Source organism: Lonchura striata, chromosome 29 (genome assembly GCF_046129695.1).
Source record: "Lonchura striata isolate bLonStr1 chromosome 29, bLonStr1.mat, whole genome shotgun sequence".
NCBI classification, from domain to species: Eukaryota; Metazoa; Chordata; class Aves; order Passeriformes; family Estrildidae; genus Lonchura; species Lonchura striata.
In genome coordinates, this window is record NC_134631.1 from 4,461,776 (window position 1) to 4,485,202 (window position 23,427).

A 23,427-nucleotide genomic window follows, 5' to 3' on the forward strand; every position below is an offset into this window, starting at 1 on the left:
TGGGGAGCTGCGGGGCCGGGCCGGGGCTGTGGGGCAGCCGGGGCTCAGCGCCGGGCGCTGCCTGACCCCACCAGCCCCGGGCAGGGCCGGCAGTGGCCCCCGGCCCCCAGGAGGCTGCGGGACGCCCCGGCCGCTGCCCGGCCCCGGGGAGCTGCCGGCCCTGCCCGCCGGGGGGGCCGCCTTTGGACACTGCGGCAGGACAGGCACCGGCTCTGCCACACGGGCTGGGCAGGGACCCTGAGCACAACGGGGAAAACAAAGGAACAGCTGGGAAATGCAGAGTGCACATGGAAGGATCAGGATTTGCTGTTCAGGATTTGCTTTGGGTCCCTGCAGAAAGGAAAGGTTTTGCAGAAAGCTCAGCAGCTCTCAGAGGATGAGCACCCACAGGCAGTGACCGGGCCTGCAGGAGTGGCACAAGAAGGCCCTGCAGCACTTGGGCACAAAGGCACAGCAGCTGAAGGCAAGAAGGGATGAGCAAAAGGCCAAGCTGAAGGCAAAGGCCATGGCAGAGTTCCCACAGCCCCTGAGGGATCAACCCCAGGGCCCAAGGGGGCCCCAGCACCCAGGGCATGACGGGGTCGGCCACAAGCACCTGGCAGAGGCATTGCCCTCCTGGCCAGGGCAGAGCCCACCCAAACAGCCCCTGGGAAGGAGTCAGGGCTCCAGCTGCAGCCCACAAGGACACTGCAAGCACAGACAGCAGCACCCTCAGCAGCATCAAGTCCACCCCTGCATGGACATGGATTGGCAGGGCTCTCTGAGCTCCCATCCCACCGGGGACCCACCACACTGGAGCCCTGCAGAACATTCAGGCTGGGTCTGCATCCAGAGGAGGCCTCTCCTGATGGACACAGGGGCCTCTCCATCCACTCTGAATCTTACACCTAAGGAGGGAAAATTGTAAAGGAATGTTTAATTATTAAGGGAATAGATGCGAAAGCTGAGCTGGTATCATTTGTTTAATCACTATTAGGAGCTGTGAGGGATAGGTTTGAAATAAACCAATTTATTTCTCTTCCTACTGTCATTTTTATGAACCAGGAAGGAATTTGATGGTGGCATTTTAATATTGTAAAAGGTGATACAGAGGCTACTGCTGCTGTACCTTTGTGTCAAATGTCTGGCAAGGCCTGTGCTGAAGGGAACCCAGAGGTGTGGGCAGCCCCAGGGGGAAAATTTGATGTGGAGCCTCTCCACATTACTTGGAAGCAACCAGGACAAGTGGTGTCTAAAAGCAACACCCTGTTCCAGGGGAGGGAAGGAAGGGCTCACAGCCTGGTATGGAGTCCCTGCTAAAGGCAGGGCTCTTGGAGCCAGGGATGTCTCCCTACAGCACTCCTATCCTGCCAGTCAGGGAATCAGATGGCTCCAATGAGGAGGACAAGGAGAAGTGGCAGACAAAGCCCCTGTGAAATAGCTCAATTTGCAATCTAAAAAATACCTTTTGAGTATCTGAAAAAGAAGTGCTAATGATGCAGAAAGAGGTTAAATATTTGGTAAACACTGGGACTGAAGATTCCGGGTAGATTGACCCAGAGAGAGTCTGGGCAATCTCAGAAGTAACATTTCCCAGGACCAAAAAGGAGCTGAGACAATACTGAGGATTAACAGGGAATTACACAGCCCAGATTGAGGATTCTCTTCCCAGCCAGGACATTGTAGGAATTTTTAACATCACACAGCCTCCATGCTGTGGTATGGACAGGAGAAAGTGAGCAAAACTTGGGAAAATGAAGAACCAAAAATATTGATGTCTCAGCTGGGGCTCTTCCAGACTCAGAAAAGAAATTGGAATTGCAGGTGAATGTTCAACAGGGCCATGCCAAAGGAATTCTTGGGCCAAAATGTTTCACCCAGTGGCCAAAGTGGCCTCATTGTCTGCAGAATTGTGCAGCCACAGCTTCACCGGGAACCGAGGCCCAAAACCTGTTGACAACAGGATCTCCAACTGTTCCAGTCTGCCATCAAGGTCAAGCTTTGATCACCAAAAGAGCCTCGCAACGGATGAGCAGTGCTCGGTTATTACAGTGTGAAACTTGTGCAGTGGCACAGGAGGGTTCAGAACTGAGGACAGGGGAAGGGTTTAACCCAGCCTCCTGTTTGAACAGCCCACAGAGGGGCTGGGAAGAAACCCAGCACTGCATTCAAGTGACACAGCTCCAGACCCAGCCTGGGGGAGATTCAGGAGACATTGCCTGGCCTGAGGCAGAAAATGTCTTTGTGGATGGCTCTTCAAGGGCAGCAGAAGGGAAAAGAGTTCCAAGACACGCTGTTATTGAGGAAAGGGAATCAGACAAAGCGCAGGTTACCCCCATGGTCAGCTCAACCAGCACAGCTGTGTGTGCTTGTAAGAGCCTGGCACTGAAATGCCCTGAGCAGGAAGGCTTCAATATCTTCTGGTGACACCATCTCACCTAACAGTGGGGCAAAAGCAATTCTGATTGCTCAGCAACCACTGGATCACTTAATAAGGTATTTTTATAAGACATAATTCCAATAAAAGGGATTGTGGAAGCAACAGACTCAGAGAGCAGAACTCATTTGACAGGAAAGATCCTCCAGGGGGTTATGGCAGCTTTAGGAATACAATGGGACCTCCATACCCCTGGCAACCCCAGAGCTCAGGCTGAGTACAAAAAATGAATGGGGAAAGAAAGAAACACCTTTGGAAGCTGGGGATAGAGACCAAGATGCCATGGGTACGGCTTTTGCCATTGGCTTGGGCAAGAAGAAGAGCCAGACCCAAGGCAGATATTCAATTATTTCCCCTTGCAATTGATATCAGGAATTCCTTACCCTGGGAATTCTCCACCTAGTGCAGGGTGGAGATAAGGGATGCACATTTAAAGCAGTCTGTGGCCAGAATCCTGTCTCTGGTGCAATCTCTCCCCCAGGAAGCTGGGCTGGCACAGAGCCTGCCTTGGCACTTTGCTGCTGCCAACATCCAAGCAGGACATGGGCTCTGCCTAAGGAGTGCAAAGCAGCACCACTGGTGGCCAAGTGGCGTGGCCCATGCCAAGGGGCCCCGAGGCCAGAAACAGCCGCCAGCACAGCTGAACACGGGGGGACCCCTCAGCCTGGGCTCCAGGTCTCTGCAGCCCCGGAGATTTGCACTTCCCGCCTGCAGCAGGAGGATGGGAGGCCCCCCTGAGCCTGCACTGAAGGCAGCGCAGCAGCAGCCAGGGCTCCACAGCGGGGCAAGGCCCTGGGCCTGCCCACACCTCCTCTGCTGAAATCCTCGGCCTGGCCACCCTCCCTGGGCAGCTCCAGCCACCGGGGCCAGCCCTTGCTGCCACTGCTGCAGCTTCAGTGCTCGCTGGGCCTGCACTGCCACAGCTGCTGGGGACACACCGGGACAATTCCACTCTGGCTCTCACTCACACTCACACACTGCCCTGCCTGCCAGTGCATCCATGGAAAATAGACCAGCTCATAGACTTGAACATTGTTAACCTTTGATTTCTCTACTCAGGCTTGCTTTGCCTTGGCCTTGGGAAAGAAATGTTAAAGGTTTTGTTAAGGGATGTTACACCACTCAGTGGAGATGAGTTTAACACCTCAACACACTGGGAATGGCCCGAAAGACACCCACAAAGATAACGACCAGCAGCAAAACATCAACCCCAGCAGCAAACAGCAACCAACACCTACCCCAGACACTGCCCCCGGCAGGGCTGCAGACACCTGGTCTGCAAAAGGCTGAGAAGGAAATCCAGCACTTCCCACCTCATTAACAGCACAAGCAAAGAAATCCGGGTCCAACAGGAAACCAAATACTAAAAACTGCACAACTTGAAACTACAGAACATTAAACCAATGCATTTAGACTGTATCCAGTTTGGGAAAAATAGACTAAAACCCACATGTCATGGAACAATTTTCTTTGCACACCCGGGCTGTGTGGGGATGGAATGATTTCTGTTGCACATCCTGGCCAGAATCAAGGAATGCCTTGACTCTAACACTAAACCTATTGGTGGAGTTTTTCTTTTTCCTGCAGTTCCAATGCAAAGTTTAGAGAATTGGAGTATATTTTTCTAATAATTCCTCTTCTATATTGCCGGTTAGGTTTGGGTCAGAGATGTGAAAATGAATTTTTACTCCAAGGAGAAGTAGAAAAGAACTGAATTGCCTTGGAATTGTTTGAGTATGTTTCTGTAAGAGATACAAAAATTTTTTTCTGGGTTTTTCAACATTCACCTTTAGGCTGTACTTCACAAAAATAGAAGAGATTTAAAGGTCACCCTTTAAGTCACAAATATTAAATGGATCATTTGAAGGGGAAAAAAAAAAAAAGCAGCAGGTTGTGGGGGGGGCACATGTGAGGCTGCTGAAGCTCCTCTGGAAGAGAAGCTGCATTCCAGGCACCCAGAAGGAACTTCAGAAATGCAAATTAACACTGCTGGGGCAAAGTGGGGACAATGTACCTGGCTCTTCTTGCCTGAGGCAGGAATTGGCTGATTCCCTCTGCCCCTCACCCCAAGCTCTGCCTGCTTGCACAGATGGAATCTGCACAGCTGAAGGCAGAGCCCATGCTGAGGATCTCTGACTCTGCAACAGAAACGGCTGAAGCTGCAAAGGGAAACAGCAAATGGAGAATGTTAGGAAAACTTCACTAAAATAAGGGGGGGATCATCCCTCTGCCCACTCCAACATCTGCTGTCACTGTCTGTGCTGTACAGGGTGTATCAGAGCACTGGGGATTTTGCTATAACAAGTTCAAGGAAATCAGTTGGAATTCAACTATTTGATAATGTAATTAGAAAAAAGCAATCAATTGATGCAGCCCCGGATGGAGGGAACACACAAAAATGGGCAAAAGAATTAAAGGACCATCAGAACAAATCCTACAACACCATGGACCAGCCCCTGGGACCCGAATCAATTAATATCAGGACACAGAGAACCCATTTATTATTTCAATGGCATCATTAGATTACAAGCTGTCCTCGGAATAAGAACCAACCAGACAGCTCCAGCTCCTGACCTTCCTGCCGACCAAGCCACTAAAATGAGGAACACAACATTTCACCAAAGGATGGGATCAGATTATCTGTTAGCAGAAAAAACAGGAGTCTGGGGGAAACAAAGTGGCTCAAACTGCAGTCAGCAAAGACATGACAAGAGAAAACTGCTAAAAAAGATAACAAAGGAAATAGGAGAGCACTTTATGTATTGGTCCAAACATGGAAAGGATGGGAATGGGACACGGTTCCCCGGTTCCCCAGCAGACCAGGGGTCAAACGAATGCTGCTTCTCCTCTTCTGTGCTGCAGCAACTCTCATCTTTTTACCATGCTCCACACCTTGGCAGTGCAGCTCATCCAGCAGCTGAGCCAGGGCATGCAGGTGGCAGCCAGGCCTCCTGATCCACAAACGGCTACAAAAGGACAGGGAATGAGGACACCGAGAATAATCCCAAAACCAAAGAGGACCCGGGAAGAACAAAACAGAGTCAAGGAGTGAATCTGCCTGGAGATAGGGCCAGGCACTTGTAGATAAGGGGAGAAACCATCAGGTCCAATAAATGTTTCAAATAGACACAGACAGCTGCTCAAAGTGCCGCTACATTCCCGAACTTCGAGGAGAAGAACAAAGACTTAACAGAGCCATGAATATCGGCTGTTCTACAAAAGGAGGGTGCACATTAACGAGGACAGGCTCCAGGCGCATCGGGAAGTCGGAACCTTCCAAGGAACTCAGCCGGTGGGCAAAGGCAGAGGGAGATGCGGCCCGGAAAATGAGGATAAAAAGGAGGCTGCGGACTACAAGCACGGCAGAGAGCGCACGGCAAATGCCCCACGGCCTCTGCCCCTGCTCGGCAATAAAGTCACTTTGACAGGACTCCTCGCTCTCCGCCGGGCACACGAACCTCCGGCGACGGGAATTTCCCCGCCCGCTCCCGGCCGCGGGGCAGCCCCTCTGTCCTACCCACAGCAGCCGGGCCGAGCCAGCGCTGCTCCGGCAGCGGCTCCTGCCCGGCCCCGGCGGGAAGGAGACCGCGGGCAGCCGCTCCCGCAGCGCCCTCAGCCCGGGGCCGGCACGGGCCGGACACGGCACCGGCGAGCCGCCGGAGCCCCCTGCCGCCCCCTCCGCCCGCAGCCGGCCCCGAGCCCCCGCAGAGCCCAGCGCGGCTCCCACCTGCGCCGGGGCCGCCTCCGAGCTCCGCCGCCGCCGCCTCACCGCGCTCCGGCCGCTGCCGCCGCTGCCGGGCCCGCACAGCCGCTCGGCCAATGGCGGCGCTGCGCGGCCACGGCCGCCCTCAGCCCGCCGCCGGGGCCGCGCCGCGCCCCGCTCCCACCAATCAGCGCGCCGCAACCGCGACTGACGGCACCGGCGGCCAATGGCAGCGAGCTCGGGGCGGGCTCTGCGCACGGCCCCGCCTCGCCCCGCGCTCTCGGCGCCCCCGGGCTGCGTGAGGGGAAAGCCGGAGATGAGGAACAGCCCCGGCACGGGCCCGGGCCGAGCCGGGATTGAGCTGCCCACACAAACAAACTTCTCCCGCCTCCCGCCACGGCTTTCCCGGCCCTGCGCCTCCCGTGCCTCCGCCGCTGCGGGAAGCCCAGGAGCCTCACTTCTCCTGCCCCTCGTTAGCGCATCAGTGCTTCGCTTTGATTTCCCCCGAAAAGGGAAACCTGCCCAATGCCCTGTGGGTGGGTGGGGCAGGGGAGAGATTTCTGGCGGAAAACTCCAAAGACTCGGAGCAGGAGAAGGAGAAGTCAGTGCAGAGCCTTAAATGCAGCTTTCCCCACGCCTCCCTGCTCCCAGCTGCACCTCCTCCCCCGGCAGGGCAGGAGACAGGGAATGGGGCCATGCTCAGCTCATCCCCCGGGGCTTCTCCCTCTGCTCAGGGACAGGAGTCGTTCCCTGCTGCACCCTGCGCTCTCTCCCGGCCGAGACTTCTCCAGGAACTTCTCGGAGCGGAGTCCATCCCCTGGGCACAGCCCCCTCCGAGTGCTGCAGCGTGGGTCACTGTGCCACGGGCTCAGTCCTGCCAGGACAGGCTGCTCCAGCGGGGCCCCTCTGCCCGCGGGCTCACAGCCTCCTCTCAGGCATCGCCGAGCTCCAGCCCGGCTCCTGCAGGGGCTGCAGGGGATCTCTGCATCCCCATGGACCTGCAGGGGATCTCTGCATCCCCAGGGACCTGCAGGGGATCTTTGCATCCCCATGGACCTGCAGGGGATCTCCGCAGCCCCATTGTAATATATGTTATGGAATAATTCGTGCTTATATAAAATATGCATCAAGTCAGTTGTGCTTGTACAAAAAGATTCTTAAAGTTTTAAATGACCAGTGGCTTCAGCCGGGGCTGGCGAAACCACAGTTGGCAGAGAGAGAAAGACCTAATTTACAAATGAAAAAAGGTATCTCGGTGCAGAGATGGGCGCTTTCCGGGGACAATCCAGGAGACTCCCAACGTTTAACGCCTGGTCTGCCGGGGAGCCAGAAAACCGTGTCTCATTCCCATCCTTTCCATGCTTGGACCCATACAGAAACTGCTTTCCTATTTCCTTTATTATCTTTTTCAACACTTTCCCCTTGTCATCTCTTTGCCAGCAGCAGTTTGAGTCATTTAGTTTTCCTCAAACTGCTTTTTTTCCTGCTAACAGATAATCTGATCCCATCCCCTGGTGAAATGTTGTGTTCCTCATTTCAGTGGCTTGGTCGGCAGGAAGGTCAGGAGCTGGAGCTGTCTGGTTGGTTCTTATTCCGAGGACAGCTTTTAATCTAATGATGCCATTGAAATGATAAATGGGTTCTCTGTCTCCTGATAGGAATTTGTGAAAAATGCCAATCACTTGGTTTTTATAATTTTAAAAGTTTAGTAATAATAAAATGGTGAAAAAATAGGAATGTAATTAGACTGATAAAAATTTAGAGTTAAGACAATTACAAGACAATAAAAAAGAAAGAATATCTGAGGTCCAGATGCTCTCTGGTACTTAAGCCAAGAGGAATGTACCTTGTGAATAAAGGAATCACCCCTAAAACAATACACTGTTGCATATTCATATATCCTTCGTGGTTATGCATACATTATATTTGAAACAAAAAACTCTGTCTGTTGTATGTCAACTGTTTTCTTTAATCCCCACGGGGTCTTCGAGTCTGAGCAAGGCGTGAAGAAATCAGCTTCTTCTAATAAGAAAACCATAAATTGCTCTTCTCTGGAGAATTTGCATGTTCCTTGAAGCGAGTATCTCATTCCTTAAAGCCCCCCCCCCCCCCAACACACACATACATAGTTTCTTTTTTACTACTAAAGCTTCATTTTATCTACAAAGCTACATTTACCATACTGTTATATGTAGCAGATATAATTGGCGCCATTTCTAGCACGATATATGTGATATTGAATATTTGTTAGATTTGTTAGAACACTCTAACACTCTACACGTTTGTATAAGCATTCCCCCCCACCCTCGCAGGTGAGACCGGGTGTATATTGGAAACTGATTTACAAGTAAGAAGGTGCGGCTCCCCAGGAGATGGGCCATGGCTGGGGAGATACAGGAACCCCCGGTGCTGATCCTTGCCTGAAGGACCCGAGATGGATATCATGGAAATCCTTGGGCAGACACAGGTGAATGCAGCGTTCCCTCCCGTAAATTTCATCAAGGGATTCAACAAACTCCAGACACTGAATTGTTCTCCCTCATCACCAAAAAAGAAAATCTTATTAACATGTGGACTCTGAAGAGAAGACTGACTGCCGAAATCTTGGCCTCAGGCAGAATTTTCCCTATAAAAACCGCTTGTGCCAGGATGGAGGTGTGTGGGCTTAGAGGAAAACCTGTGCTGAGGCTGACCTCTTTGTTGAACACCCAGGGCCGACCCCGGGTTCGGCTCTGTTCTTTCCTTGTGGCTGGCCAGGTAGAATTTGATTGCAAAATAAATATTTTATTTTTTCATATTAATTTGGCTGGACAAATTTCCCAGCTGCTGGATCTCTGCATCCCCATGGATCTGTAGGGGGATCTCCGCAGCCCCATTGTAATATATATTATGGAATAATTCGTGCTTATGAAAAATATACATCAAGTCAGTTGTGCTTGTAGAAAAAGATTCTTTAAGTTTTAAATGACCAGTGGCTGCAGCCGGGGCTGGAAAAAACACAGATGGCAGAGAAAGAAAGACCTAATTTACAAATGAAAAAAGGTGGTTCTGTGCAGAGATAGGCCCTTTCCGGGGAAAATCCAGGAGACACCCAATGTTTAACCCCTGGTCTGCCAGGGGAGGAGGTGCAGCTGGGAGCAGGGAGGCGTGGGGAAAGCTGCATTTAAGGCTCTGCACTGACTTCTCCTTCTCCTGCTCCGAGTCTTTGGAGTTTTCCGCCAGAAATCTCTCCCCTGCCCCACCCACCCACAGGGCTTCGGGCAGGTTTCCCTTTTTGGGGGAAATCAAAGCGAAGCACTGATGCGCTAACGAGGGGCAGGAGAAGTGAGGCTCCTGGGCTTCCCGCAGAGGCGGAGGCACGGGAGGCGCAGGGCCGGGAAAGCCGTGGCGGGAGGCGCGGAGAAGTTTGTTTGTGTGGGCAGCCCAATCCCGGCTCGGCCCGGGCCCGTGCCGGGGCTGTTCCTCATCTCCGGCTTTCCCCTCACGCAGCCCGGGGGCGCCGAGAGCGCGGGGCGAGGCGGGGCCGTGCGCAGAGCCCGCCCCGAGCTCGCTGCCATTGGCCGCCGATGCCGTCAGTCGCGGTTGCGGCGCGCTGATTGGTGGGAGCGGGGCGCGGCGCGGCCCCGGCGGCGGGCTGAGGGCGGCCGTGGCCGCGCAGCGCCGCCATTGGCCGAGCGGCTGCGCGGGCCCGGCAGCGGCGGCAGCGGCCGGAGCGCGGTGAGGCGGCGGCGGCGGAGCTCGGAGGCGGCCCCGGCGCAGGTGGGAGCCGCGCTGGGCTCTGCGGGGGCTCGGGGCTGGCTGCGGGCGGAGGGGGCGGCAGGGGGCTCCGGCGGCTCGCCGGTGCCGTGTCCGGCCCGTGCCGGCCCCGGGCTGAGGGCGCTGCGGGAGCGGCTGCCCGCGGTCTCCTTCCCGCCGGGGCCGGGCAGGAGCCGCTGCCGGAGCAGCGCTGGCTCGGCCCGGCTGCTGTGGGTAGGACAGAGGGGCTGCCCCGCGGCCGGGAGCGGGCGGGGAAATTCCCGTCGCCGGAGGTTTGTGTGCCCGGAGGAGAGCGAGGAGTCCTGTCAAAGTGACTTTATTGCCGAGCAGGGGCAGAGGCCGTGGGGCATTTGCCGTGCGCTCTCTGCCGTGCTTGTAGTCCGCAGCCTCCTTTTTATCCTCATTTTCCCGGCCGCATCTCCCTCTGCCTTTGCCCACCGGCTGAGTTCCTTGGAAGGTTCCGACTTCCCGATGTGCCTGGAGCCTGTCCTCGTTAATGTGCACCCTCCTTTTGTAGAACAGCCGATATTCATGGCTCTGTTAAGTCTTTGTTCTTCTCCTCGAAGTTCGGGAATGTAGCGGGACTTTGAGCAGCTCTCTGGGTCAATTTGTAACATTTATTGGAACTGATGGTTTCTCCCGTTACTTTCTTCTCTACAAGTGCCCGGCCCTATCTCCAGGCAGATTCACTCCTTGACTCTGTTTTGTCCTTCCCGGGTCCTCTTTGGTTTTGGGGTTATTCTCGGTGCCCTCATTCCCTGTCCTTTTGTAGCCGTTTGTGGATCAGGAGGCCTGGCTGCCACCTGCATGCCCTGGCTCAGCTGCTGGATGAGCTGCACTGCCAAGGTGTGGAGCATGGTAAAAAGATGAGAGTTGCTGCAGCACAGAAGAGGAGAAGCAGCATTCCTTTAATCCCTGGTGTGCCAGGGAGCCACGAAACCGTGTCCCATTCTCATCCTTTCCATGTTTGGACCAATACGTAAACTGCTATCCCTATTTCTTTTCTTATCTTTTTTACCACTTTTCCTTTGTGATCTCTTTACCAGCTACTGTTTGAGCCATTTAATTTTCCCCAAAATCCTGTTTTTTCTGCTCACAAATAATCTGATCCCATCCCCTGGTGAAATGTTGTGTTCCCCATTTCAGTGCCTTGGTCGGCAGGAAAGTCAGGAGCTGGAGCTGTCTGGTTGGTTCTTATTCTGAGAACAGCTTGTAATCAAATGATGCCATTGAAATGATAAATGGTTTATCTGTCTCCTGATAGGAATTGGTTCGGGTTCCCAGGGGCTGGTCCATGGTGTTGTACGATTTGTTCTGGTGGCCATTCAATACTTTACCTCATTTTAGGGTGCTCCCGCAAGCTAGGGTTGCATCAATTGAGCATTTTTTTCTTATTCCATCATCAAATACTTGAATTCCAACTGATTTCCCTGAACTTGTTATAGCAAAATCCCAGTGCTCTGATACACCCTGTACAGCACAGACAGGGACAGCAGATGTTGGAGTGGGCAGAGGGATGATCCCCCCCTTATTTTAGTGAAGTTTTCCCAACATTCTCCATTTGCTGTTTCCCTTTGCAGCTTCAGCCGTTTCTGTTGCAGAGTCAGAGATCCTCAGCATGGGCTCTGCCTTCAGCTGTGCAGATTCCATCTGTGCAAGCAGGCAGAGCTTGGGGTGAGGGGCAGAGGGAATCAGCCAATTCCTGCCCCAGGCAAGAAGAGCCAGGTACATTGTCCCCAGTTTGCCCCAGCAGTGTTAATTTGCATTTCGGAAGTTCCTTCTGGGTGCCTGGAATGCAGCTTCTCTTCCACAGCAGCCTTCAGCAGCCTCACATGTGCCCCCCCCACAACCTGCTGCTTTTTTTTTCCCCTTCAAATCATCTATTTATTGTTTATGAGTTAAAGGGTCACTTTTAAATCTCATCTAGTTTTGTAAATTTTGAAAAATTTCAATCATTTTGTTTTTAAAATTTTATAAGTATCATAATTATAAAATGGTTATAAAAATAATAATACAATTAGAGTAATACATTTTGGAGTTAGGACAATTACAAGACAATAAAAAGCAAAGAATTACGGACGTCCCAAGAAAAGCATGACTTGTGAACAAAGGAATCACCCTTAAACCAAGACACTTGTTGCATATTCATACATCCTTCATGGTTATGCATACATCCTATTCTAAACAAGAAACTCTGTTTTATGTCAACTGTTTCCTTTAATGCCCTGGTGTCTTCAAGTCTGAGCAAGGCCTAAAGAAATTATCTTCTTCTGATAAGAAGCCATAAATTCCTCTCCTTTGGAAGATTTAGGTGTTCTTGGAAGGGAGCATCTCATTCCTAAAAAGAAAACTCCCCCCACATGCATAATCTCTATTTTAACATTATGTTGTAACCTAAAACTACACTTAACACAATACGTAAGGGAATTAATACAGCATAACTTTCTAACATTACATATATATTATTCATTGTAACATTTGCGAAAAGCCAATCTTAAATATGCATTTTTCACAATCCCGCCTCTTAATCATTATAATTCATTTGGTTTGAGCAATATTTCTTATCCTCTTGCATTCTTTGGACTCTGTTGGTAATCAAATAAAACATGGGATTAAACAAAGAAGAAATGTCAAAACACTTGTAACACATAAAAGGAAGAATCCTAATTTCTTCCAGCATCCCATTCTCAATACATTACCTCACCTGCTAGTTTTTAACATTATTTTCCCATTTTTGGACTGATACCTGGGTCATAATTTTTTTCTGATATCCTTTTTTTTTTCCAGGATGACATCCTCATTGCCATCTATTTTCAACAATCTGTACACCCCATTCTTAAGCCAATAAATAGCATAAAGCCAACATATTTTAACACACTGCAGGTGATGTTTGGCTTTGCAGACTCAATATTTATTCCAATGCCTGAGCAGCTTTGTTTGTTATCTTCTCTATAAGTGCTTGGAGTCATTTAATATGACTCAGGATATAATTTGGAGTTAATACAGAACTAGACTGCTGTGCTTGTTTTACCTTTTTTTTTACTAATTGTCTCTTTACCGAATCTTGGACTATATTTCTAAGATCAAATGTAAAACAAATCCATCTCTCTCCTTTTGGACATTCCATGCCCCAAGTATTACTACTTTTCCCTAAGTTCTTTGTAATGTGATAATTTTCCCCCTTTTTCCTGCAGGTACTTAATTTGGATGGGTTATAACAGTGGCTGTTGACATGGGTGTGTGTGACAAAAAGGAACTTTGGTTTCTTTCCATGTAACACTTTCTGTAGCATTTGTGACACGATCTGATCTTGCTGCTATCTCAGAAGGGAAAAGACAACAAATGAGAGACAGAAACAGGAATGACAGAGGTCTGGCATGGCTTATACCCCCACCTCCCCTGCCTGTGGGGCTGCTGCCCACAGCAGGTACGTGTGATCTTCTCGCTGCTGAGTACAGTGCTCAATCCAGGCTTGCCCTCTGTTTCCCTTGTCAATCCTTTTTTACTCATTTCCAGGCAAATTGTTTTTGACACCTTTTAACTGTGGTTTCCCACCATTCCTCAGGTATCTCTCAGTCCACAGGCACTGATAATTCCCATCTACAAAACAGAGTTATTACTTCAGTTGGTTTGGGTTCTCTCTGTCTAGGGGATTGATTCAGTACTGATACCTCTTGCAATGAGAACATAGATTTTGTGAACTATAACACCAATTATTCCCATAATTTGAACATTCACTTGTAACCCAGCTAGAGTGTCCAGTATTGGGATGAATCAAATAAAGTATACAGCATAGCACTGATGGCAATTTCCTTTCTTCCCTGTACAAGTCACAGGCTAAGGCCAGACTATAAGAACTCTTTGACTCAAACACTCCCGATCCTCCTGTTTGAAGTGGCAGTGTTCCTCTGCCAAGGAGGTGTCGGAGGCGTCTCAGGGCTTATTCAGGCAGGGCTTAGAACCAGTGATGCAAGCTTTGCCTTATTTCTCAGTTAGGTGTTATTCTTTGTACCTGCCTTGGATCATGTGGGTCTTCCCAAACCATTACCACCCAGTCCTGGTTGAAAGTCAATTTGGTATCACCCGGTTTAGATGTGATAGTCCATTCCTCATGTTTCTTCACAAATTCTTTTATTTTGCTGGCCTGAATTCACCCTCTTTTCCATGGTTGGGATTGCTGCTTTAGTCGTACCTGGAAAGGACTTCTCAATAGCACAGTGTTAAAAGAAAAACAATACTGCATTAATTTTACCATTATTTTTTTCCAAAACTTTCTGGGTTTAACTAAAAACTTTTTCTATAGCTTCTTCTTCTTGTATCCAGCTGTGCTAATTGCTGCAGAGGCCAATTCTTCTTCCTGTGAGCTATAATTAGTTAAAAAAAGACTAGGCCAAATTTAACAGATATATCACATCTCTTCGTTTTTTGCTTTTTAGGCAACATCTGTTTTAGTCCTACAGACCCATTCTTCAGAACAAAAGCCTTCTCTTCTTAACAACAAAAATCAGAAGGAAAGAAAAGAAGTCTTGTTTAAAAAAATAAACCACATTGTGAGAGTCAGCTATCTCTGCTTTGATCTTATCTGTATTGGCAGTCCCACTCTCCCTGTTTTTCACAGCTTTCGTTTTGACTCTGTCCTTGTCACTCCCCTCCCCTTGTTGTCACTCTGTCTAGCAGGAATGGGGGAGAATTTACAAATAGCGACGGTATGGGGACTTTGGGGTGTATTTCGCTCTCCCTCTCTCTCTCTCTCTCTCTCTCTCTCTCTCTCTCTCTCTCTCTCTTTCTCTTTTCCTTTCTCTCTCTTTCGCTCTCTTTTTCTCTCTTCACATTTCAACATCCACATTCTAATATCAGTCCACTTTCTAACATTAGTCCTACATCCTGGAGAGGTGAGTCTGCCAATCACCTCTCCCTCCTTTTCCAACTTCCTTACAAATTTAATTACTTTTGTTTAATGTATTCTGCAGGCCTGTAATTCACGGCACCCTCCACCAAGGGCTAACAGCTACCCACAGCTGACAGTGCTAAAACTAAAGACTTATTTTGCTGTCACAATTTTCCATTCACAAGCTTGAAAGTGTTGTAGGAACAAGGTAAACAACAACTTACTTCCAAAGTGACCTTGCCTGCACTAAAAAATTTAAGGCAATCCTTGTTAGTGCAATATAATTTGCAAAGAAGCCAAGGTTTGATTTGGGAAGGGCATCTGAGGACACAAAGCATGAGTTTTACCAATCTATAATTTGAAGAGGGAATAGACAAAATGTGGATACAGTGGGGGAGACAGCAAGTAAGGAATTTATCTCTGCAATACTCTCTTTTTGACTGCCAGGAAACACTCTCAAAAGAGGTTTCTACGGTACAAACAATAACTGGATGGGAAGAGGCACTCTTGAATTTAAGCTTTGATGTCAAAGTAGGAAACTGCCCCTGAGCACTGCAGTGCTGGAGCACCCTGCCTGCAAACTCACCAGAGGCAAGCCACTGCTGCCACGCTGCAGGGCTGCCTGCAGCACAGAGGGAACCATGGCCAAGCCCTCCCTGCAGGCCTGGGTAATCCACACAAGGAATCACAGTTGCTTCATAGCTCTCTAACTCATTCAAGAAATAGGAAAGTGTAGTAAACAGAGATCTCCCTCACCATCTTTTTCATATGTGTGTGTCACACACCCACTGTGATTCTGAAAGTAACAAATTAACAATTTACATTAGAAGATACTGAAATTTTTCTTCATCTAGCTTTGTAGGTTCCCTTTTCTATATGTAGCCAACTCCCATTCTGGGAAAAAATGAGCACTATTTTTTTACAAGTGTTTTGTATGCACAATTTTATTTGCTGTTCTAGATACACTGCAAGTAGTTAGCACTTCCAGAAAAACTAGCAAACAAACAAAACAAAAAAACTAAGAAAGCCGAACACATTTGGGTACATGAAAAAGGACTGGTTGGAAGGAAAAATATTTCTCATTGACCTACCAAGGAGATGGTGTTACCTTTATTTTAACTTTACACACTGAGAACACTTGATTGAATAGCCTGCATTGACTCAAATTAATAGCAGGTTTTGCTATGTCACAGCTGTAAACTAGTTTTTCAATCCTAGGGTACAGTAAGTTATATATTTCAAGATAAAAATCACAGTGCAAATTGGAAGAAATTTCATACTGCATGAGGTGTGCATGCAATTAATTTACCTCCAAAAGTCAGTTTATGACTTTCCTCTACCAGGATTGCAGAAGTTGCTGTAGCTTGAATACACACTGGCCAGCCTTGATTTACTGGATCCCACATCTTTGATAAATAAGCCACGGGTGTCTTTACTCCTCCCCACTCTTGAAACAAAACCCTATTTTGAACTACCCCCTTTTCTTCATTTACATACAGATGAAAGGGTTTTGCTAGTGCAGGTAAGCTTAAAGTTGATATTGGGGCTAGTTTTAACTTCATTTTTCTTAGTTTTTCATTATCCTTTTTGGTCCATTTTATATCGTCTCCCTTTGTCAGTTTTTTTATTCAAAAATTTTACTGCCTGTGTATATCCTTCAATCCACAATTTATAATATCCAAATAATCTGAGTATCTTTCTGATTTCCCCCTTTGAAGAGGGAGGGGGAAGGGATAGAATCCCTGTGTTTCATTCTGGGTTGAGCTTTCAACTACCCTTCCTAATCAAGTGTCCAAGATATTTTACCTCTGATTCTACAAATTGCAGCTTCCCTTTTGATACCTTTAATCCTTTTCCCCCAAGAAAATTCAAAAGCTTTATAGTAGCCTCTCTAACTTCAGCTTCAGCTTCCCCAGAAAGCAAAAGATGATCTATACATTAGATAACTTGCATTCCAGGGGGAGTGGAGAAAGTTTGTAGTATTGTTTCTAAAGCTTGTCCAAATAAGTTTGAGGATTCTGTAAACCCCTGTGGTAGTTTTGTCCATCTTAATTGCTGTTTTCTCCCAGTTAGTGGGTCCTTCCATTCAAAAGCAAAGATAACTTGCTCTCCTGGGCTAATGGGCAAGCCCAAAAGGCATCTTTAAGGTCCACTACACTAAACCACTGATGCTGGGGAGGAACTTTACTGAAAAGAGTATAAGGATTTGGTACCACTGGATAGCGGGTCTGAGTTCTTTTGTTAACCTCCCTTAAGTCTTGTACCAGTCTATAGCTCCCATCAGGCTTCTTTACTGGGAGTATTGGGGTATTATGGGGAGACATACAAGGTTCTAATGTCCCATCCTTTATTAGTCCTTCTATTACTGGCTTTAAACATTCCCGTCCTTCTAAAGATACAGGATACTGCCGTACACGTATGGGACAATTTTTTTTTCTTCAATTGTAATCTTTATGGGGTCAATATTTAATCTTCCCCTATTTCCCTCCCCAGCCCAAACTTCCTTGTTAATTCTTCTTCCATCCTCCTGGCCTAGTTTTAAAAGTCTAGCTGTCATCTTCCCATCTTCTGGAACAACCCCTATTCCTAATTTCACTTGTAAATCTTGTTCCAGTAAATTGCTACCTTCCCCTGGGACCAAGAAAACATCCCTCATCCAAAATCTAGTTTCTCCCTCTGTTGCCACATTTTTAATAACGGGTACTGTGAAACTCTCTCCTTTTGCTCCTATTACTTTTAGAGTATCTTTGCTTACACTATAACCTTATGGAATATTTAACAGAAAAGTTCTTTCTGCCCCAGTGTCTACCACAAATTCCAATTCTTCTTCTTGGGGACCCACTCTTAAAGTTATCTCAGCTTTCCCCACCTGGACCCCACCTGCGCCCCCCCCTCGGCCCCATGGCCCCGCGAGGGGAATTTGGGGAGGTGGGAGTGGGGCAGCGCCAAGGCCGGGCCCCCCCGCGCTGTCCTGGCGGGAGCGGCTGCAGTGGGGACCGAGTGCGGGCGGGAGCGGCCGAGAGCCCAGCGCTGCCCCAGCCCGACCTGCCCCAGCTCCATCCCTGCCCCTGCGCTGGGATGCTGTGGGTGTGGGGGGAAGAGGGAGCCGGCAGTGGGTGCTGGGCCTGGGGGCAGGAGGAGAAGGGAAGGAGAAGCAGGCTTGAGGAACAGAATGCTCAAACGATGCAGGTGGCAGGAGTGGGTGGGATTATGCAGGAGAAGGAGGAATAGCAGGAGGAAGAGGAGTGTGAGGAAGAGTAGAGACACAGCAGGAGGAGGAGGAGCAGGAAGAGGAAGCAGCAGAAGGTTCCACCCCTCCCTGTGTCTGCAGCCTCCCCCCAGCCCCAGGAGTGCTGCTCCCCTCACATGCAGCAGGTGACTGTGGAGGGGGATCCACAATTTTCACGGGGTGAATCTTGGTGTTTCTGAGCTTGCTTGGGCTAAATGTTGGTGCTTTGGTTTTATGTGGCAGCTGAATCTTTATCTTTTGGAGGAGGTTTTTTCTAGCTTGTGATGTTTGAGGAGTTTTTGATTTGTGTCTTGAAGTTTGTGGGATTTTTGGGCTGAATCTTGGTGTTTTGGAGGTTCTTACAGATACAAGATTCCAAATGACTTCCAGGGATGAACTTGGGTAAGGCGGAACCTCCAGTCCAAGCAGCTCTTCTGTTGTTTTTCCCTCAAACCAGGATTTGTCATTCCCTGGCTGTGGCTGGATGGAGGAGGAGGAAAAGCCCCGGAGATGCTGCAGGAGGAGGAGCTGCAAACCCAGCCCAGGGAGCTGCGGGGAGGAAAGAGCCCCCCTGAGCCAGGAAGGCGGGCGGAGATCCAGGCGGAGCTCGGAGCTGGTGGAGAAGCCTCATGGCAGGGAGAAGCCCCACAAGTGCTTGGAATGTGGGAAGGGTTTCACCTGGAGCTCCAACCTGATCGAGCACCAGAGGATCCACACAGGGGAGAGGCCCTACGAGTGTGGGGAGTGTGGGAAGAGGTTTCGGACCAGCTCCCATCTCCTCCTTCATGAGCGGAGTCACACAGAGGAGAGGCCCTACCGCTGCCCCGACTGCGGGAAGGGCTTCAAGCACAACTCCAGCCTCACCGTGCACCGGCGCATCCACACTGGGGAGAGGCCCTACGAGTGTGGGAAGTGTGGGAAGGGTTTCAAAGACAGGTCTGGCCTGACTGAGCACCAGGTGATCCACACTGGGGAACGGCCCTATGAGTGCTTGGAATGTGGGAAGAGCTTTGGGAGGAGGTCACACCTGAGAAGACACCAGGGCATCCACACTGGGGAGAGGCCCTACAAGTGTGGGGAGTGTGGGAAGGCGTTTCAGACCAGCTCCAGTCTCCTCGTACATGAGCGGATTCACACAGAGGAGAGGCCCTACCGCTGCCCTGACTGCGGGAAGGGCTTCAAGCGAAACTTCAGCCTCACCGTGCACCAGCGCATCCACACCGGGGAGAGGCCCTACAAGTGTGGGAAGTGTGGGAAGAGCTTCAGACACAGGTCTGGCCTGATCGAGCACCAGGTGATCCACACTGGGGAACGGCCCTATGAGTGCTTGGAATGTGGGGAGAGGTTTCGGTGGAGCTCAGACTTTAGAACACACCAGCGCATCCACACTGGGGAGAGGCCCTACGAGTGTGGGGAGTGTGGGAAGAGGTTTCGGACCAGCTCCAGTGTCCTCCTGCATGAGCGGATTCACACAGAGGAGAGGCCCTACCGCTGCCCCGACTGCGGGAAGGGCTTCAAGTGAAACTCCCACCTCACTGAGCACCAGCGCATCCACACCGGGGAGAGGCCCTACAAGTGTGGGAAGTGTGGGAAGAACTTCTCCATGAGCTCAAACTTGACCCAGCACCAACAGAGGCACCACTAAGGGAAGCCCTGTAAGTGCTCAGAGTGAGGGAAGAGCTTGGAGTGAGGGAAGAGCTTGGTGCGCTGCTGCAGCTCCATCCCCCATGGGAGGATCAGGCCTGGATGATCCCCAGTGACCCCTGTTGGGCAGAGCCCTGATGATCCATGGTCCTGGTGATCCCTATTGGGTGTGGGGAAGGTGTTGGCTTTTTCTCCTTGTGCTGCTGTGATTTTGGTGGGTTCCCATGGATGGGGGATGGGAGGTGAGTGGGGGGTCCTGGTGCACTGGGGGGGCTCATGGCTTGGGGGGTCCCAGTGCTTTTGCGGGGATCGGTGAACAGGGGAAGCAGGTATTGGGGGGGTCCCAGTAAACTGGGGGAGACCCTGATGATAACAGGGGGTCCTGGGAGATAATGGGGGGGGCGGGTGGGGGGTTGGGGAAAAGACCAAACCCTAAGGGACTCCCCTGGTGCTGGTGAACCCCCCAAGCCCCCTCAGTGCTTGGGGTCCCCCCCAGTCACAGCACTGTTCCTGGGGGTCCCACAGCTCTGGGGGGATCAAAGGGGAGGGAATGGAACCTCCGTCATGGGTGGGGGACACAAAGGGGAATCCAGGCCCAGCGCTTGGGGGGGTCGGAGCACGAGGGGGGCCCGGTCCCTGTCCCGGTGCATGGGGGTGGTGCTGCCCGGGGGATCCCGGTGCCTGGGGGGTTCCCAGGTTTTGAGGGGGGTCCGGTCCCTATCCCGGTGCCTGGTGAGGGGGGGGCAGTTGCCGGGGGGCTCCCACTGCTCGGTAATTGGGGGGTGTCGGAATCCAGGACATTCCTCTGGCTGCCAGGATGGCTCGAGACCCTGGCAGTGGGCTCAGAGACCTTGGCACGGTGTCAAGAACAACAGTGGCTTTGGTTTTAGCCCCTGGAGAAAATTGCCAACTTTGTATGAGGAATTACAAAATACAAGGGTTTGAGTAGCGTGGTAGGTGAATTAACACAGGGTGGAAAAGTAAAATTTTAGGGTTTTACAATACGGGGTTTAAGGGAAGAAGATGGAGGGATTTGGGCGTGTCCTGACTTTCTGCTCCTTCTTCTTGCCCTCCATGTCTTGCTGAGATGATGACACTATTCTATTCACTGTCCAACATAAATGATAGATATTGGCACGTTATTGTAAACATAGTACAGGTAGTTTTTAGTGTAAAAGGCAAACAGCGCCCTGAGGGCAGGGAGGCTGCCACAGACCGACCTGCCAGACACAGCTCAGCAGAGCAGACAAAGCGTGTTAGAGACAAGGGAAAATAAACGGCCCTGAGAAGCAAAGCTCCACATCTCGACTCCTTCTCTGCCCGCGTGGGCTGGGAGAAAAGGACTTTTCACAATCTCGGGGTCATCTCGACCACCAGAAAACTGAGGGAGGGTTTCCACTCGTCCCAGTGCCCGGTGAGGGGGGGTCAGGGCTCGACGGGGTTCGGGGGCACTGAAGGGGGTGCGGGTGCGGTTTTTGGGGGGTCCTGGCACCCCCCTAGGCAGGGTCAGTGCTCAGCAGCGGGGGCTGCCTGGGGACCCCCCCGGCCCCCAAATCCCAGCCGGGTCTCCTGCAAGGCACTGAGGGGAGGCTCGTTCACCCCCCTGCCCCCACCAGCGTCGCCAGACGCCTTCCCAAAGTGCTCCCAAAGTGCCATCAGGATGTCCCCGAGTCTCTGCAGAGGTGACACCGGCCTGATGACAGCCCAGTGGTGATGTTGCTCTGTGCATAGCAGCCTCGGGATGTCCTCCATGGCTCTTTGGCACTGCTCGGCCACCACGCGGCCACCGTGGCCAGGAGAGGGACAGAAGAAGAGGGTGTTGATGTCCCCAAGTGTCCCCAGCAGGTGACGCGTGGCCAGGCGGGCACTGGCCTCCCACAGCTGCTCAGCCTCGGTCACTGTGGCCACCAAGGCCACACGGAAATCAGGGGACACCTCCATTGTCCCCTCCAGGGCAGCCTCGATGTCCCCGAGCCGGCGCTGCAGCTCCCGGGGGAACGCGGTGGCTTCGTCACACGCGGCCACCAAGTCCCCCAGCAGCCCCAGGTGCAGCTCCAGCCGCTGTCCGCTCCTGGTGGCCGCATCCCTGCAGGCGTCGCGGAGCTTGGTGGCCCCCTTGGCCAGCCGGGCCCAGCTGTCCATGAGCCTGTCCAGCACACACTGCCAGGCACTGGCCAGGGCTCTCACATCGGCCCAGGTGGTCCCTGGGGTGTCCCCGAGGTGGGACAGGGTGGTGGCCCAGGGAGGGGACAGGGCAGTGGCACAGGTAGTCCTGGAGGTGAAAGATCAAGATCCCCACAGCCACCCGCAGGAACTCTGGGGACACGGCCAGCAGCACGTCCCTGTGCGGCCTGGCCACGGTGGCCGTCAGTTTCTCAGAGTGGCCACCAGCTTGCCCAGTGTGGCCACCACGGCCACCATCGCCTCCAGCAGCTGGTGGGGGGACAGCTTGGGAGGGGACAAGGGAGGTGTCAGGGACCTGGTGGCACTTGTGGCCTCCTACAGTGGCCCCTGTGCCCTCCCAGGGTTCCATTGTCCCCTCCCTGGAGGGCTCTGCTGTTCCCTCTGTCCCTTTGCCACCCCCTCATCCCCCACTGTCCCTCCCTGTTCCCTCCTGCCACCTTCAGTCCCCTCCACCCCTCTGCCCCCCCCGTGTCCCCACTGTCCCCTCCTGCCACGCCTCTGTCCCTCTGCCACCCGTGTGCCCCCAGTCCCCTTCCGCCCCCACGCCGGGATTGTCGCACCTCGTGGGGCTCCATGGCCGCTGGGGACACTCCGGGGAGGGGACACGGCCGGGGACACTTGGGGACACGCGGGAACATGGCTGGGGAGGGGAAACAGGAAGAGGTGACATCATCGCCCCGGCCCCGCCCCACCTTTGGCCGCTTTTGGGGAGTCCTGAGGAGATTTTGGGGAAGTCCTAGGTGAGCTTTAGGGGGTCCCAGGTGAGGTTTGCAGGGTCCTGAGGAGATTTTGGAGGGGTGCAGGTGAGCTTTAGGGTGTCCCAGGTGAGAATTCCCAAAGATTTGGGGGTTCCCAGCTGAAAACAGCTCCGGGGGACCGAGGGGGGAGGGGCTGGGGAGGTTTCGGGGTGTGTCCCATGGGTGGGGGAGGGGCGGTGAGGGAGGGTCTGGGGGAATTTTGGGGGGGTGGGTGGGGGCAGGACGAACCCCCAGACACTGACCCCGCCCCCTTGGGCCCCGCCCCGTGTTTTAGCCCCGCCCCTCGCTGCTGGACACGCCCACCGAGCGCCCCGCCCCCTCAGGCCCCGCCCCTCCCCATTCCCAGCTCCGCGTTCTGGCCCCGCCCCTCCTGAGGCCCCGCCCCGAATCCGCCTTGGCCCCGCCCCTGAGTAGATAGTTTTATCAATGGAAACCAAGAATCGCCAGAAATCGACCCAAAAATTCAAACCCACGGGAGTAGGGGAGCAGAACCACACCTGTGATGTCACGGGGGAGGGGCCAGGTGGGATTTTGGGGGGTTCTAGGTGGGCTTTGGGGGGGGTCTAAATGAGTTTGGGGGGTCCCTGTTGTTCCTGGGTGGGTCCAAGTGGGTTTTGGGTGGGTCCAGGTGGTTTTTGGGGGGATCCAGGTGTCCTTGAGGGAGGTTCAGATGTCCCAGGGGTGATCCAGGTGTCCCTGAGGCATTTCCAGGTGGTTTTGGGGGTGTCCCAGGTGTTATTCAGGGGGATCCAGGTGTGCCTGGGGGTTTCTGCTGTGTTCAGGAGGCATCCAGGTGTTCCTGGGAGGGGTCTCAGGTATCCTGGGGGCAGTTCCAGGTGTTCCTCCATA

At 51.9% G+C, this 23,427-nt stretch overlaps 1 protein-coding gene across 1 annotated transcript in view; it reads right to left on the reverse strand.

Moving 5' to 3' along the window:
- The window catches only part of LOC144247624 (uncharacterized), a 1,666,419-nt gene that overhangs the window by 160,612 nt on the left and 1,482,380 nt on the right, over positions 1-23,427 (reverse strand). The gene's annotated exons all lie outside the window — the stretch shown is intronic.